This window comes from Macrosteles quadrilineatus, unplaced genomic scaffold (genome assembly GCF_028750875.1).
Source record: "Macrosteles quadrilineatus isolate MER2022 unplaced genomic scaffold, UCM_ALF_1.0 Scaffold_2__2_contigs__length_208266976, whole genome shotgun sequence".
Taxonomy (NCBI): Eukaryota; Metazoa; Arthropoda; class Insecta; order Hemiptera; family Cicadellidae; genus Macrosteles; species Macrosteles quadrilineatus.
In genome coordinates this window covers 139297140-139316991 of record NW_026542595.1, presented here as the reverse complement: position 1 = coordinate 139316991, position 19852 = coordinate 139297140, and the positions used below count along the sequence as shown (strand labels likewise).

The window sequence follows — 19852 nt, the reverse complement described above, 5'->3', positions numbered from 1 at the left end:
CAATGCAAGACTAAAAACTTGTTAATGTAATTACAGTAATATGAAACAATATGAAACGATAATGACAATCATATATTGTTAAATACACTTACACCAATGATAAGTTAATATTAATTCTTCGATTAAAGTATACTGTTACTAGCTATAGCCTACTTGGTTTTGAATTATCCCTGTTCCTATATTATGGTTTTCTCAACGGGCTTTTTCTTCCAAATTCGGATTAGCTTCAATGTTTCGTATTGTATGCGGGGATGTAGCTCAGTGGTAGAGCGTTCGCTTTGCATGTGAAAGGCCCCGGGTTCGATCCCCGGCATCTCCAGTAACTTTTACACTCCAAAGGCCGTAAAGAGCTGTATTTGTATGTTGAAAAACAGAAATAAAAATTCACTCCCTTTTTGGATTTTGGTAATTTTTTAAGTGTAGTTGAATTACATGACAATTTTATGGATCGATGACATATCAGTTTGTAGACTAAAAATACATACAAATTAGCTTAATTTAAAAAAGTATTACGTTCACTAATAAATTGGGTAATTTCTTAAACGCCATGCCATGTAATACTACTAATCTAGGTATTTCCAAAAATCATTAAAAGCGGGGACGTACCGTCTAAAAACAGTAAAACATTAAGACGTATAGACGTATATTCAATACAATCAATACATTTTTACTAACTCAGTTCAAACATTCATATAAATGATCAAGTTTCATCAGATATACTATACAAATATGAAGCCTGATGTTTGGAATAAGCAAATCTGGTAGTGAATATTGTCAAAGGGTATACATATTGATGAACTATCAGTGATTGAATACTGAGCTCCCACCAGGGGGCTTGTGGGCGGGGGGGGGGGGTGGTAGGGTAGGGGGGAGATATTGGGGGTTGGGAGGAGAAGTTGTTTTGGAATTAATGGACACAGCATGTATAAACCACCTCTCAATACAGAGTCGCTTTATACACCAGTTAACTGAAACTACGGTTTTGATATTCTATTACGTGTTGATATAATTTGTTAAGTTAAATAACAACATATAGCACAATTTTTGAATCGAACACCAGCTTGGTAAATCATTAAAGGAAAATGCAATTTAAAAAATATAACAAAATATTATATGCCACTTAAAGCACTTTAACTTCAACGAATCATATAAATACTGTTGATACAGAAAAAAAACTTTTTACACGCGTTTGATGAAAATTATAATATGCTCCTCGTTGTACTATGTTTAATTGGGGGGGGTTCGAGTATTTTAGGTGTTTTTGCACCTCTAGATAAACGGTTAAACTATGTTATTCAAGAAAACTTATTACTTTCATATAATCCATAGATGAAAAGCTATATGAGTTTGCTACATATGAAATAACTGTAATATCTTACAACAAATTTACAAGACATTGCTTATACCACTGTAATTCAGTACGCTCTTAACTAGTGTAACCTATTAACGTCAGCAAATTTCAAAGGCCACTAATGAGAATACGTGACACCACCGAGTCAAAGACGACCAAATGAGCTTTTCATATTTAAACCTCTGAGTTTACCCTATTTTAAATTGCATTTATATTGTGTCTTTTTCAATGAATGAAAAGAAATTAGAAATACTTATTTATTAGAGGTGAATTTAGGACCGAATGGTCCTTTCTTAAAATTAACCTCAATATCTTTTTCATGTACTTTCATGGCTAAAATATATACTTCACGAACTAGTTTTTAAGATTACTTACAAATATATGGATAAATTAACGTTATGAATGTTATTTTGGTCATAAATGGAATAAATTATTTTGTCTGTTTTCAGTTATTGATTTACAAATCATCAGAATAAACACCATATTATCTGCAACGCGATAAAAACAAATAATATACAAAACTCATGACTTGGGATGCAAATGAAAAAATTATAGAAGAGCAAATAGAAAGGGAATCCTGCAGTTAATTTCTTATATCAATTTAGCTTTGTAAACATTTTGGTTGAAAAGCATTAAATAAAATCTTCCAGTTTGAAGTTCAAAATTTAAGAAACAAATAATTTGTGATCGAATTGAGGTAATAAGGATTATTTTACTATATGAAAACAGCTATCCATATACCATAGTACATAAAACAATAGTATACGAAAGCCACCATACGTTATCGTTTCCCCTCATAAGTTCCAGTAAAGTCTGAAGCAATGTAATGTACATTGTCTGCTTTGCTGGATATCAATTCACTTAGTGAAAACAATCTGAATAATTGAGAATACCTAATGTATTACATTGTATTATATTGAAGAATAAAATACATTTTCCTACTAATTCCTCTAATTTACGTTTGTCTTATATATTCAACGATCTTATCTAAAAACTCTATATATTTGTGCACAAGTATCCGTGTAGCTATATCAATAACAGTGTGTTATTATCATAGCATAAAATACGACATGTATGTTATTTGTACACAATGTGTAGAACGAATAATATATAGACCGACAGGGTCTTTAGTCAAGACAGCTTACTATTAATCCCATAAGTCTGCAATTGAGCCCAGTCTAGTTTAAGACATTAAGAAAATCTTTGTTAATGTCATACCAACTAATTACCTACCAATCATTTACTTTTCTAAAAGATATTTTAAATATTAATCAAAATGTCCTCACGGTAATTATTGAAAGAGCAACTTTGATACCCATTTTAGGAATAAAACGTCAACAAACCGTATCAAATTATAACCATAAGGTATAATTACTAGCAAAGTTAGTACGTTGGAGTATAAATATATAACACTGTTTGGAAACAACAATATGAGGCTAAGTTTGGAGTTTACGTTGCGTGTTATAAGGTAGTATCCATCTTCTGGTGAGTTTTGACACGAAAATGCATTATTCACCCAGAACGAACGATTACTTAGTTAAACTTTGCTTATAAAATCACTACGTTTTTGTTGTTCAAAGTGTTATCACGGACAGTTCCCACCACATTTCTGAATAGGTTTAGTAAGTTTAGAATCCGCCTCCGTCTTCTGGTGGGAAGGAACATAGTGTTTACAGTATAGAAAATATTTGTGATAATTTTTATTTATATTTTTCCCTCCAGTATTGGTTAAATGACAAAAATAATAGGTTAGTAACCTATTATTTTTTTCATAATCGTATTCAATTCTTTGAAACAGCAGCGTACACGGAAGTCTGTTTTAAGCAGATGAATTAGGATGAGTTCAGAAAGAGGGAGACGATCTGTGTAGCTTTGTTACTAACTAAGTTTAGGATTTACTTTTAAGGAAAAATGTATTAAGTATTAGTCAACAGCAAAACCTCAAGAGCACCAACAATGAACCTTAAACACAGAACTGTGTATTTCCTATAGTTAAAGGTTACCAGTAAAATAGTCAATCACAGGGACAAAACGTGAATGAATAATCGGATAAACTCATAGGTATAGTAGATTTGATGCATAACTGGAATTTTAAACAGATTTTTCTTGAAAGATGTATAGTTACTAATTATTAATATTTGTTATAATTCTAACTAGTATAATTATTGATGGGTGCGGGAAGGGGGGGAGTTGCAACCTTTATTAGCCGTAGGCTTAACCATAGACTACTGTTGTATGTGGTTATCAAAATACACATATGTACCACAACTGTATTGATCACGTTGGTGAGCCAGTAGTTCCCAAAATGATCAGGCAAACCTTGTGACTGGCCAATAACCTAAATTATTAAAAAAACAATTCATACATTTGAACGACTTATTACTGTTAACAAAGTGACATTTTCCTCCTTAACAAATAATATTGTACCAGTAGTGAAATACATTTTCTCGTTGCGGAGTTTTCGATCTAAATAGGTTATGATAACTAGGTAGGGCATTGCTCGCACTAATACGTTCTTCACGTGAAAAGGGTATAGTGCATATACCGTACAAAATAATAGTTATTATATTTTAATAAAACTGAACATTTGGATGAAAAAATCCTTTTAGCATTTTGTCGATTGTTGATTTTACCAATAGAGAAAACCAATAGCATGAATATCCTCTGTTCTATTCTAAATAATTACCCTGATTCTAAATTAGGTGCAATCCAAGGGGTTTTAATTCGTAAATGTCTAAATAATTTGTATAATTAATAGGAATTTTAAGGAATGAGTGAGAACGTAAAGCAATATCAGTTGATAATAACACCCTATAATAAAATACAATAATTAAACTAACACTTGAACACTTAAAGGACCGCATTATAAACAATCGTTAAAAAACATTCCAATTATTTATTTCAGCATGGTAATATAGCTTTCGTATACATTTGCAAACATATATCTGCAAGATGTACATGTTGACATCGCATAGGGTGGTATTAGCATAACCAATATCTTCAACCCCTCTATTCTGAGATGGGGAGAAATGGCAAAGCTGTGTTCCCACTTTAATCTACATGATCTTAGAGTGGTAGTAATATTACTATGTACAAGGTGGACAATGTAGTTATGTGTAGCTAGCCTAGTGGTTAACGTTTTGGCCTTCGGTAAACAAGGAATGGGTTCGATTCTGGTTTATTTAAAGACATTTGAGGTGTTTAGACCAATTACACTTTGGTAATAAATTATAAATACCACTGCTGTTCTTACAAACAAAGAAAAAAATATAACAGTACCACCTATTGTTTTGGATATGAAGAGTCAAGTGCTTAAACAATAAAAAGGTATAAAGATTTAAGACATACCGAACGTAGATTTATTTAAAAAGCTTGGAAAGGAAAAAAGTCATAGTTTCAAAAAAGGTGTATGGCTTCAGGATTATGATGTTTTACTTAATATTGTTTAAGTACCAGCATTAAGTAATTCTTTGTAGCTGTTGTGACAACTATTTTCAATTCTTAATATACAGAACCATTACAAGTACAAGTAATCTTGGTAAGCTTGATGGTTCTATATATTAAAAACCTAAACTAGTTGTCACAACCGGAGCAAAGGATTACTTAATTTACAAAAAACAAAACAATTATATCTGATGCACAGCACTTGCACGGAACATTTAAATTAAGAAGTTTACGTATTAATTAATTATAAAGTAATAACTACTGTTCTTGCAATTGAAACAACATACCAAGTTTTCCACAAATGTTAAAAATGTGTATTGATGGTCAGTCAGTGATTGAACAGTAGCTAGGTATTGGTTGAAAGGGGTTAAGGGGGTCATAGGGGGTGGGAGGGGGGCAGTGTTATGGAATTAATGGACCCAGCATGTTCATATGAGCTACTCTACAGTATATTGAGCCATTGTTTATCTGTTTATACTCTCGGTTAACATAACGCTAAACATTTTATATTCTATGACTTGTTTATACGGTTCCGCCAGCTTAGATGGATTAAAAACACATTTTCATGCAGCACATATTGTTACATATTGTTATTAATAATATAGTTTTTATTTACTAAAATTTACCTGTTGATTTAGTTGGATAATAGAATATCATTTATAGTTTGAAATAGAATGAAAACGATATTTGATAAATTTAGCTTACACAAATATATTTGTATCTATTGCTTCAATTAACGATTATATCACTTCGTAATACATGTAATATAAATGAGAAATAATTGTTCACTTCACTGTTTTTAACTGTTTCAATGCATAATTACTTTACTGATATATTAAAACAACTACATCCTAATGTGGAGATATACAGGGTGTCCCGGAACTCTCTACCAATATTTTAGGGCATTGATCCTGGGTAAGAAACGTACCTAAATATTATATTTAAATTGTCCGGAAGTCCTTAATTACTCACACAGCCACCATTTTGTTTTTTTTTCAGTTATTATTATTTTTAAAGAATGGTTAAACATACGAAATGTAAACTTTGCACAAGCATTTATGACAACTAGAAAAAGCTACAAAAAAATTATGAAGATATTTCAAATTCATAAAACAAAATGTCGGCCATTTAAAATTTTATTTCTTAAATAACTCAAAAACCATTGATTTTACAAAAAATTTAAATGGTCACAATTTTTTTTATAAATTTGAAAAATCGTGATAATTTTTTGGTAGCTTTGTCTAGTTGTCATAAATGCTTGTGCAAAGTTTACATTTCGTATGTTTAACCATTCCTTAGAAAAAAATTAATAACTGAAAAAAAAATGGCGGCTGTGTGAGTAACTAAGGACTTCCGGACAGTTTAAATATGATATTTAGTTATGTTTCTTACCCAGGAGCAATGCCCTAAATCCTAAAATATTGGTAGAGAGTTCCGGGACACCCTGTATACCTATAACTTTTGGATGTTTACCTAAGTAAAGATACTTCTGGCAAGTCCCAAACTTTGTAAAAGGATAGAACTGAAAATTATGACGATAAAACCATCTGAGAATAGGCTATGTCTAAGCCAAACATCATAAGATTATGATTGTGTGGATTTATACTCAACCCAATTTTATTTTACCTTTTAAATATGGATTGTAGTTGCAATCGTTTTACTAAACCCTATACAATTAGCGACTTATTCAGATAGAGAACATGTATTTATACAATTTTGAAAAAAAATTACGAATCGACTGTAAGAAATTACAGTAAACAGTTACTGTAAACTATTGTAAACACTAACATTCAATGTAGTATTTGAAATATTCCATATTTAAAAGTTTAAGATAACAAAATATTTAACACGTTTTAACGTTCTATTGTTTTTGAAATAAACAATTGTATTTCAAATATATTTTAAATTCACTACATACTTTAATTAGGAAACTACTAAACTACAATTTGTTACGGGTTTTAAATGATTCAAACTACTTTTGGCAGGAATGACTCTTTTGCCCTTTTTAACTCTAATTTACAAGTCGGTGGATTTCAAAGGCTACTAATGAGTATCCGTGACCATCATCGTGTCAAAGGAGACTAAAACAACAATTTTACCTACAGAGATAAACATAACATATTGTTTTTTCTCGCAGCTTGAAAATGTTAATTTTATATAGTTTGGTTAGTTGTTTGTGTTTGATTATTTACAAAAGTGTTAAATTTTATATAAGTAAACACTTAAAAACCTTTGGTAAAAATCATCCAACAGTAACAAAAACATAAACAATTAATTCATCTGATTATAAAGGACAGTGTAGAAGAGAGTAGCTTTATATCATACAAATCGTTACAACCTAAAACGTTATTTATTTTCAGAACCTTTTATCAATTATTTCCTTCAATAACCAAAGGTAAAAAGTAAACTTTTTCATTCAATACTTTCCACCTAAACAATAAATAACTTCGTTAAAAAAAAAACCTATTAGTTGTAATTCGTAATGTTTATATTGGTAATGCCCTGTTAAGTTATAAAGTAACCTCCGCTGAACAGAATTTCCCTTCTAAAGTTTCAGTTGAGTGCAACACAAACACGAACTGTTGTCAAGTAATCTACATAGTCTGCCTCGCTGAATATTGAGTGCCTCTGAATAACCATTTGCACTTAATTGGGGTCATATTTATATTTTTTTTGCTGGTTCTCGTAACCACAAAACAAGGGGTCAAACGTAGGGATCGTATTGAGATTTGTTTGTATACGTAATATGTAACACTATGGGGATTAAAAAACTCAAAAATATTTGTGTACGAGCAGTGATTGAACCTGCTACGCAAATACCAAAAGCTAACCACAAGCAAATCTATGCTTATAGGTTTCCAAAACAATAAAAAATCTTGATCCTACCAAAAATCAAGTTGCTTTTTACTTGATGTTAAGTAGTTTTTCTCGATCGGTAAATTGTTATGAAATAATTTTTATATTCAGTTGTAAACAAAATTTGTATCTTAATATTAAACTGAAGTGGAAATATTCCCACTTTATGCTTAGCTATTGCCCGTTTAATACATTAAGATGCAAAAACTTTGACTACGAGTTTACGAAAACCGTCAATCAATAACTAGAAATTAATAAGGAAACTTAACCAAAATCCTTAAGAAATGAGGCGAAAATAAATAAATTACGAAGGGTTAGCTGATAAATTGCAAGTGGGGAAGCCAGGGTCTTTCCTTTTTATTTTTATCGCCTGTCTTTTCTTTTAACTAACTGGAGTTTTTTTTTCAATGAACTGGATTTTATAAACTGAGTTTTTAATAAATACTAATAGGATCCACTTTTTACAACGTAGGTAAAGATCCCGTTTATATGCAACATGACATTTTTTCGGATTAAGTTAATGTTTTGTCCCTTGGCACTTTTTAAATGTAATTAAATTTTCTACATTTTATATTTAATAATGACCTGTTGTTCTCTGAATAAAACCTGCATTTAGAAAATAATTAACTTGTAAAAAATCGTTAAATTACAATTTCGAATTAGTTTATCGTACACAGCTTTTTTATATGATTAGTTTAAGGGGTATATTCCATGTTCTAAGAAACTACGTAATCCGATGTATATATATAATTATGGCTTAATAGCAAGAAACCCAGCAGATACAATATAAAGATAATACAATTATACACCTATCTAAGCACACATATGTAAGAAATCGCGCAAAAGAAATAACTTGTTACTTATAGACTTGTATGTAAACAACTTGTCAACGATAGAGTTTCTAATCCAATAGTGCAATGCATACTTTTTCAATAATAATTCATTTTATATTTGTTTCATAGACTCATCATGAAGAAAATAACTTAAATATTTACAAATGAAAAAGAAAACTGGACAAATAAAAATAGATAGCCTTAAAAACAGAAAGGATATAATTTGGTTCTCGCAGGAATCATTGCGCTTCTCACTGGCATGTATACCACGCCCGGCCTCCACTTCAGCGGGAGGACCGATGCTGCTAGGCGTCGAAAGAGATTCACTTCTCTACCTTATAACAGACGTTGCGCCCCACACAACCATCAAATGGTCAATGTTGTGGACACTTACGTCTCAGCAGCGGACTTTGTTCTCCTTTTGCAGCATATGAACTAATTCATCTGCAATTTTGGTTTAATTAATCTATTTTTTTTATGTTTAAAAAAGGAAATACATTCGTCTTTAATTATTTTTTTTTCTTTATTTCGTAGTGTTGTAAATAAGCCCCAAAATAAATTATCTATAACATCAAAATCAAAATACTGTAGTAAAAAATGAAAATACACAAGCTAAATATAATTCCAAACATTAATAATACCACGGTAAAAACAGGTTCACTGAATTTATCATTAGTATTTGGCACGGCCAAAGTAAAACTAACCAAAATGTATACCATTCATATCAAATGATAATATTCTAAACAGAATAAAACATTTTTCAGACAATAATTTGTGTGGTGGATATTACTGTCTAAAATCAATTTATGTTGCTTAATTTATGAAATCCCATGTTTTTAAAATACTTTTGATTACAGTTGATTGTTTTTGTTTGGATTTTGAATGAAAATGGATTTTACGATTGTGTTTAATTTGGAAATTGGTTATTTCTTACATAAATAACAGTGCGTGTCTCATTCATCCAGCAAGTAACCTATAAACTTAGCTTAAATCAAAATCAATTTTTATGAAATATTTTAGAAGGTTTTCGTTACAAATATACTATTTGTGCATTCCCTCTTACCAAGCAAACCATAAACGTCGTCAAATTTAATTAATACTTTCACTTACAATGATTACTTAAAAACCCAAACCCATTCCACACTGTATGGAGAATCTTCAAACAGACGCAAGCATTTTCCAAAGACCAAAGAACAAACAATACCTACACATCCACTCCGTTTGTAGGAGACAATCAAATCACTACTATTGTTGAGCTCCCAGAGGGGATTTTTTAAAATCTTGTTTGAAAACTAATGGTCTTTTCAATTTTTGAAATACATTTTTGTAAATAATGCTTAACGTAAACATACATTAGAAGCATGTAATAGCTATTTTTTTCTTACAATAGTGAAATATACAATGATTAAAGATTTTATTATAGAGGTCGTTGCTCTTATTGGAGTTCTCGAAATTTTGTCTCTGAGGGTTGTTTTAAAATTGTACCAACCACCAATGAGTTTTGGAAATTATAAAAAAGTCAGGTGATAATGATGCCTTTAGTTGTGTATTCATAAAAGTAAACCAATAGGAAAGAGTAATGAAGAAGTCACGTGTCATGTCTGAGTAGCTGAGTGGTTAGTTCCCGCCTTTTGTTAAAAGGTTGCTGGTCCAATCCCGAGTGAACCAAATCCGCATCCTACTTGTCATTGGGTTATTTATTACAGATGCAATTCAACAAAAGTTTGGATAGTAATTATATAACGGTTTAGACGGTTCTGTTACAACATGTGTAAACGATTTTAGTAGTGGTGATATAAAAAAACAAGCTTGTTCTCTCGGGACTTTACTTAAATTTAAGCCTATTGAACTTAAATGTATATACTACCCATTAACATGGTGTTATCGTAGTTGACTGTATAGAGTATTTATTTACCCCCAAAAATAAACATAATAATTGTCACCATTCAATTAGGCATACTCAAATAAACGCGGTTTTATTGTAGAACTAAAAAAATCCTACCAGTTAATTTTGTTTGCAACTTAAATTAATTCTCATTAATCTGTCAAATTCAATAAAACAATTTAATTGAAATACGCCACAAGGAAATGTGAGAAAGGTAGAAATGAGCTCACCACGCATGGATTTACAACCGCGCTGAGTCTGGAAGATTTTTAATCAGGTGAAGAGGGAATAAAAGCTGTGATAAAACCCGGGAATTGACAGGGGTGCGCGCTAATTTGCTGCCAGTCTCAGTTACAGGGGAATCGAGGGAAGAAAGTGAGATTGTAGTCTCATGGGAAAGAGTTCAATATAGATGGCATAGAAAAGATTTTAAAAAACCTTTTCGTTTACTTTTCATTACTGTAATTAATGTCATATTGTAAAAAAAGACACTAGGGTATAAAAGCGCATGAAACTCAGACGGTAGTTATTTGACACTACAAATAGCCTGACAGAAGAATTATATTTGTTAGAAAAATATAAAATGATTCTGGCAAGAGAGGATGATTGCTTATGTCAAATTGTATACTTGTATTTTATTTTTATGATATATAAATAAAATTTGCTGATAATAGTTTTTGTACTAGTTCATCCAGGTAATATAAAACATAATGCTAAATACTATATTTTAGTAAGATTAATATTTAAAGAATTATTTATCCCCTCAAAGAATTGGTCATTGTTATAACTCGGTAGATAAAATTACTTTTCTTCATATTTTTGATATAATCCAACCTAATAAAATATTCACCTGTATTAAAAAATAATTTTAATTTAAACTACAGTATTGTGAAACCAAATCTACAATTAAAACACAACGTATGTCCTTTAATTGACTTTTAACTGTTTAAAACATCCAAATCTGTTTCTTTGAAAATGTACAAAGTTGACTTCTTGGTTAACATAGTATTAACGAGAGTACTGTTTTAAGCAACGAAGAAAGAACCTCTTTTACTTTTTATGCTACATTGTAATTGTCACTGATAAATTTTACTTAGTTCTTTTATGGTAGCAATACGTATGGATCATAATTATTTACAACGAGATTATTTACTATTCCCTTTATTCTTATATTATATTAAGCACTGACGAACATCTTATTATAAATAATACTTTTACTTTTTAATTATAAATCAACAAATCTCAGTCTCTGTTTATAATACTTTTCTTCATAATACAATTAGAAAAATCTGTGTAATTGATATTTTGTTTTAATTAAATAATTTACAATTATTTCCATCAGTAACCGGAATAGTATAGCCTATTATTTTTTTGTTGTTGTAAAAAAACTAAAATTTTGAACATTATGTTAAGTATAAGAAAAAAAGAAAAAATAATAATATGATACTAGATTTAGATTGAGTAATAATCATTCGAGTGGTTTTTCCATCGCACTTTCACGAAACATATGAAAACTCAGATGTAAACATTCTTGAATACCACAGAAGACAAAAGCCTGACCGCCGAGATACATGTACTCTGTTTACTGGGAACAATAAAATGTCTTTCTTTGTTTGCAGTCAGTTTCTTTCTCACAGTCATAATACTTTTGCTTTAGATGCTAAATCATACAAATCATAGAAAATATTTTAAAATAGACCCATTTGAGATCACGATTCAGGGTTTAGAAGTAGTTTTGTAATTTAGTCAAGAAAAATATCTAAACAGTCTTATGTTAAGTTCACTTTGTAGTTTGACTAGAGTGGTAAAATTTGGAACGTTCACAGGTCTTAGTTGTTATACTTGAATGATTTTGGAAAACTTGCAACAATCTAGTAAAAATCTTTGAAAATTTAAAATGTTACAGAAATTTATACAATATAATAACTACATGGAAACGTAGTGTAGTGTGAGACATCAATTTTTAAATTTAGTAAATAAATAGATCACACGCAGCCGGAAGAAGAACTGTCGAAATTAAAATTTGTTTGCCAAGAAATGCAGAAGTATTTTGAATCATCCCTGTTATCGATTTTTTCTTAAGGTTTTTCATCCTTTATTATTTTAATTAGGGGAAGTTACCCTGTCCATGGTATAGGTCAGTAGGAGAAGCCACCTATAATAGAAGTACACGACTAACAAAGATCAGGAAAATAGAAGTAATATATTTAGACAAATAGTACAAGGAGGATGAACCAAAATCAGAAATATCCTCTAATCTCTTTTTTATTAATTAAATCTTTTACTTAACCAGTGGCTTCAATGTTTCCTGTTTTAAGTTTCGGCTGTGTCTGCAAACAAAGCTTGTGCAAAGTAAACTGCATAAAGGCCCACTGAATATTAATTAAAACAGCTGTGAATGAACAAAATAGAAAATGCGTACACGTTTACGAAAGCATTAACAATTATAATTTTTAAACTGAAATATTTTCGTTGTGCGTAAGTTACTTTTTCCTAGGGAAATGTTAAATTAATTTAAATCGGAGAAAAATATCAAGGTTTAAATACTTTTACCTACGACCGTTTTTTAAAGTAGCCATTTCAGTCCAGATCTTAGAATTGAAAAGTTTCACTTTACAGCTGTTTACTTTCATATCCGCATAGTTTCATTTCATATCCGCATAGTTTTCTCATATCCACACAGGTAACGGACCAATGAGGTTCAAGTATTGAGAGAAAAGAATTAAAATTGTAATGCTTCGAACGTCAACTAATCAGCTGATCAGCTGATCAGTTGATCAGTTGACCAATTTAATTGTTGATCCGACTTGTTCATGTTGATACTCGCGTATTCTTAATTAAGTTGGTGGAAGTCCAAAAATAAATGAAATATTTTCCAAATTGTACCTGATACAATATTATTTATGGTAAGAATGCTGCTAGCAATGTAATATTTAACGAAGTTTAACAAACACGTAATTACAGGAAATCAGCTGATTATACAACAAGTCGTTGCATCAGAAAACATAACCTCTCTGAAAATTTATCATTAGTGATTGTTCGTAATTAAATCCAGATTGATAGTAATTAAAAAACGGTCGTAGGTAAAGTAGTGTACGCAACTCGCGTTAATAGTCTTTACGACACTCGTAGAAGTTTTTAAGGCACTCGCCAAGGCTCGTGCCTTAAATTTTCTACTCGTGTCGTAAAGACTCACTTAACGCAATCGTTGCGTAAACTACTATAATACAATATAGCAATAGAGATATTAGGAATTATCATTTATGTTTAAAATATAGTGCGTAGGTAAGTCAACAACATAAACAAATAACAAACAAATTTTCTAAGAAAGTTTTAATTGATTAATTATGTTAATTAAGTGTGTTTATGAAACGCTTCAAATATCGATATACATAAATACAATCATAACCCATAGTGATTAAAGTAATACTAAAGGCGATGTTATCATAAAAACAACTGAAACTAGACTAAACAATACAAGGGGTTGCCTTAAGTTTTATGAGCAACCCTTTCTGAACGGCGTAAATTACAAAGGCGAGTTTGATAAATTGACATTACAGAACAGTTAGGCCGTGGGATTTTCCTCTGGTTTTTAATTTAGATTAAACTTTTTGTGACTATGATAAAAGTAAGTTCAGTTAGGTGATCGGTCATATGGTGAGATTTCGTAACCAAGCAACGTTCAAATGAATTGTTCAAAATACTCTGAGGACTTATATTTTCGTTGTTATAGAATAGTTTTGTATATTATACAATAAAATAGTATATTTCATAAGAAAGGTTGAAAATGGGTCAATACAAAAACCCCACACTAAAGTTTTAAGAATGAGAGCTTTCTTGGAATTTAAATATGGTCGAAAATATGTAATCACCCCTTTTAAATCGTGTTTTGAACGTTTCTTTTCGCTACAATACAAAGACTGATTACTTTCAAAATCAAAATCACACATTGAAATATTTCTTTATATTACAGTTAGGAACATTGTTAAGTTCAAATTTACATTAATTGTACAGTTTTTTGTTGCAAATTGAAACTGTTAGTGAAGCAATAACAAATATTCGTTTGTTTATGACGAACTTTTGTACATTAAACACTCTTTTTGCGTTGAATGGTGAACTCTCGCAGGTGTTAAACATATAACGAAGCACGTGATTTTACAGTTGTGTAGCGAAATAACCGTTTAGGTTTTTATTTTGAAATCTGATGAAGAAATAGTCAAATAAATAGAGGTATTAGAAAATCCTATTGAGGTATAGTAATGAAAAGGACCAATAAGGAATATAAGTGGTGCTTTCTTTATATTCGCTGCAATAAAAATATTCTTTTTAAATATCTATTATTACAGTGTCAGGAATATACTATTCTACGCTAAGAAGCCATAAATATATTCGCAGTAATAAAATAATAATTTGTTGAGTCATATTTTTTAGCAGCTAACTATATGTTACATTGTAATTAAAAACATCTTATAACACATGTTATAATTTTATGTAATCTAAACAGTTAACAATGATAACATAATAACCAAACCTTTCAGATTTGTTTGCTTGTGTCTACGCCAGTGGAACTTTTAAGTGAAGTAAATTCAAACACTTTTGGGAAAGCGGACAACATCTATTAAAGATCCAATGAAATTACATGTCATTATCTAGTGTCAAAAGAAAATAAATAATAAAGAATGTAAGGAGGATATTATGAATTTAAATTACATACTAAATATATTAAAAGATCCTTTGAAAGTAAGAAAATAACCTGCATAAAAGTATCAACATTCGTTTCATTGGTAATATTTTAAATATACTTTTCATTTGTTCCACCCAATATACACAAAACCAGCCTACACACGGAATATATATATTGTATCAGTTCCAACACAGTTTACAATATTGTCTGAAACGTTACAAAATGTCCGTCGAGGGGAGAGGCTAATGAGAGCACGAGCTGCGTAATTTATTACTCTGTCAACTACAGTTTTAACTCTAAAAGCTTTGTTTATTTCTCTAGAATAAAACCTGTTGTTTTCATTACAATTAGTGATAATTAAACGTTATTTTAAGTTATAAATGTTTGTATTACGTTAATTTATTAATGAAATGTTTAATTGTAGCTGTAATTATTTTAAAATAGTGTTTATTTATTTTATAGTGAAATCTTGGCACTTTTTCAAATTGTCCCTGTTCTTCTTACTCTTATTATTTTCTCTTTATTTTACACTACTGTAAGAAAATATTTTTTCCTCACACCCCGGGGACTCATACACTCCTCCCATACTCCTCTAATAAGAGGAGGGGCCATACCCTCCTCAGCTTGTAGGATGAAGGTCCATCCTTTCAAAATTACTTTTAATGGACACTAGCTGCTGTTACCCACGGGCTTCAACCCGTTTGACTTCATAAGTATAAATTAAAGTATTGATTGGTTAAGTTAAGCTGAAATAAGCAAAACAGATTACAGCATTACAAACAAATAATAACACCAGATTTTAACAAGATAATAAATTGAAAGAATAACATAAGAACATCTGAGGTATTTTTAGCATTAAGTATATGGAAAGTTCCCTTTGGAAAACAATTATGACCTTAAAGGACAATTCATGAACTGCATAAGGTACAGAAATGGGGTTCGTCAATTGGTTAATAATTCCTGCTAAGGAATGGGCTCGCACTTGCTTTAGCATTTTCACGTTTACAAAAGAAATAATGTTTTGTTCGTTTCTTAACAAAAAAAAAAAAAAAAAAAAAAAAAAACACACACACGGACACTTAAAAGGGATATTATTACAGTAACATTATTCCTGGGAAATCTTGGTTTCCTTCAATCATATAAATACTAGAAAACATACTTTTGTCAAATAATAATCTTAGATAAATTTAAAATTGATGGTGAGTTTGATGTTAAAAAATTTTGTTTTAGCACCTTTCAAAGGAAGGTTAAATATTTCTCTATATTTCTATTAAGTTGATACCAGGTAGTTGTATCTCTTACTTTTCTCATAAGTGAGGTAAAGACAATACGTATTTGTTGGACATGTAAGTTATGGAGACTTCGGGTGGATAGACTATAAACTCCCCCCCCACCCTCACTCATTGTTAAGATGAGGGTGGTTGAAACTAAAATTTTACTCTATTATTAGGACTATAAATCAGGATAAAGAAGTTCAATGTCTTTATTATCTGGAATCTATGTATTCAAACAATTAAAAATTGAGGATATTTTTATTGCGATGATAGGCATATTGCTTTAGAAATGAAACACGTACATGTAGAAACATGTGAGACATACGTAAAAGCTATCTATTTTTACACAGTTTAAATTTTTAAATCAATAAACTTATACTGTTTAGGTTCTCACCAAAGAAGATTATGTGTTGTTATCCAATTCCATCCGATTCCAGATAAAAATATTGTGGATGTTTTTTTCCCTTTTGTAACACATCCTAAACGATATAAATTATATCGGTATATAAGTTATAATATGTAAATTGGTAGCTAGTATTTCATCAGCCACTACAATTTTTATATTTCTGACTACTATAACATTATCTAGTTTTAAGCAATTAAATAATTTATCCTCTAGTATTGTAACAAACAATTTTACAGTAAGCGTTTAATCAACAACACTGATCTCTATGCGTAAACAACAACAATGCGTAATATAAGTTATATACCAAACAGAGAGTGATTTAAACTTAATTATAATATCATTTATGTATTGGTTTAGAAAAACCCTATCCAAATAGGCATACTTTTTTTACCCATACTGCTAGCAGTATTTGCTAAACTTAATTGTTCATTAATATAAACAAATTAAATCATGCGTCAAAATTCACTCAGTGGTTTCCTACCACTAAAACAATAAAAATTTCAGCCCAATCAATCAAGTAAAGAATTCATAGAACGTAAAATATTTTACCATTTATTTAGTGATAACAGGATTTTTAAGTAAGTTAAAAGTTTCATCAACAAACCCGAGCTATTGTTCAACAATCTGCCCTCTCTCTTACACTAATTACCCTCTGTTTCTCGCTCTCATTTATAACAGTCAAAAGCAGTGTACTCTTGTAGCTAAGGTTCTTGCTAACCATGAGCTGGTTTTGCAATATTGTTTAACCACTGTTTCATAATGAAGTTAGGGTCAAAAAAGTTTGTATGTTTTTCTTTGAGTTTTTACTTGAATTAGTTTTTTAGTTAGTAGACTATTTATAGATTATAGACATCATTATTATACAAAGTAGTGAAACGAGTACTTCTAATTCCATTGAATGTACAAAGATGGAATTATTTGAAAGAATTTTCTGGTATACTGTACAGTAATTTCCTGGAAGCTCTATATTTCGATGATAGTTTTGAATTTTATTAGAGAGAGACATGTTTTATTTATTGGTTTGAAAAGATAGATAACACCAGATATATTACATTTAGCTACATGGGAACAAGGACACAAGGATCGTTAACAAATTCAAGAAATATGGAGTATTAATAGCCTTCAGGACTCCTTGAGTAAAATACAGTACTGCATCCACATACAGAATATTGTAACAAATTTGTCAGGCCTCTGCAAAATATATTGTAACGATTGTGATCATGTTTACATCGGACAAACTGTAAACTTTATTAAACGTTTCAAAAACCATACATCTGCATGGAGAAACAACAAACCGGAAAGATGAAATATCGCACAACACTTGATACAAAATGGCCACTCATTACGAAGACAGTGTATGTATTTTAGAGAATTAAAAGAAAGGAAATGTGATGAATGCTTGGAAAGAATGTTATATTTAGAAGGAAAAATGTCAAAATATAAATAAACTCATTAATGACAAAGTGAATTTTAAGTCCAGTTTTACTTATTGGTTGTACTTTTATAGAAACGTATTGACCGGTATTTCCGGAAGCCAATAGTATACAAGGGACGCCAGTGAGTGATTTTTGTAATTTACCTATTGGGTGTGATGATGATTGGAGTGTGCAATCGAAATCGATCACTTATAATCTTTTATTTGTTTTTCACGTCATGTGAGTATACAGTAAATATATTATTACAAGTGTTATTAGACGCATATCTTTTAGTTTTTTTAAGTAATTTAATAACACGTACTATGCTGATCAAGAAGTCATTCAAAAACATACACTCGTAGTTTGGAAATTCAGTAGTTATCATGCATTAAATAAATAAAATATACATCACATTTTAAATTAAATAAACAGACCCAATTATACTCTTATGGCTTCTAATTTGATTTTTATTTGTGAAACAGACGCCTTATACTACAAACTATGTTTGAATTGCATTCAGTAATATACTAACTTAGTATTCTGAGTCCAAAAAAGAAATGAACACTTTCATAATGAATTTTGGGAAAATATATTGACAGCACTGGTTTTCAGATCCATTTTATATCAAAACAAATCAGGTTTAAAATACAGTAGTAAAACAGGTTTTAAATAGAGGCGTAAAAATATAAATTAATTTAATATATTTTCAAAGCAATTTTGATGACTGGTTTATATATCTAACAAAAGCCTAGTAAAGGTACCATTCAATGGAAAGAAAGCTTGCAAATGAGTAGCTTTTTAGAGATAAAACGAAATATTACTTTTCTTGAAATGAATCCTTTGTAGAAGCGATGGCGACAGAACAAAAATATGACCCATTCTTCTCCAGTACACAATAAACCCTGAACGTGATCAGGAGCTCAAAGTCTCTCTTTGCTGAATAACCTCTAAATATTAAAAATGAATTCATTTCCAAACATTTAATATTTAACTACTTTTAAAATTACAGAGCAAACTTCTTAATCATTTAACGAATTGGTTTCGTATGCTTGACATTTAATTCATTACAAAATAATCGTATAGTAAATTATTATAGCCCATGTAATTTATTTGGGTACTCAATTTAAATCGCATTTACTCATAAGACATGAATAAAGATTTATTTACTAGACAATGTATACCGCAAAAGCACCTACTGCATTTAGGTTTATTTTACTTGTAATGTTTAGGTAAAATGTTATGTACCCCTAAACCTCTTAAAAATTATTATTTTCTTAATTATTCTTTTAATTCTCTTAAAATACACACAGCGGATTATGTTTATAGAGAATAGTATCTTATGCAAAAACACGTTTAGTAATATTTTTCATTATTGATTACTCCCTTAAGAAATAAAAATAGTAATGACTTTACCAATTAGAACTTTATTTTACTATAAAAAGTTTATTGAGATTAAATTTACAGAACCATTTTGAAGTATATCAGCTCAAAATCGCCCATTGTATACCATACTGACAAAATCTTGAATTTCCAAAGTTAATATTTTAAAAATGGTTGGGTATGGTACAAATTTAAGTATAAAGAACTCCTGAAACTGTGAGTGCAGTCTGAACTCGAAAAAATATGTTTAATAAGACATATTTATATACTTAAAATAATAATATAATTGACTATCATCAAATTTAAGCCCCACTTAGGAATTTC

The 19852-nt window shown here is 30.1% G+C and overlaps 1 non-coding gene across 1 annotated transcript; it reads left to right on the top strand.

The window, feature by feature from the left end:
• Positions 1 to 247: 247 nt before the first annotated feature.
• Positions 248 to 319, top strand: Trnaa-ugc (transfer RNA alanine (anticodon UGC)). Its single transcript has one exon. It is a non-coding gene; the product is annotated as a tRNA-Ala (tRNA).
• The last annotated feature ends 19533 nt before the right edge of the window (positions 320 to 19852 follow it).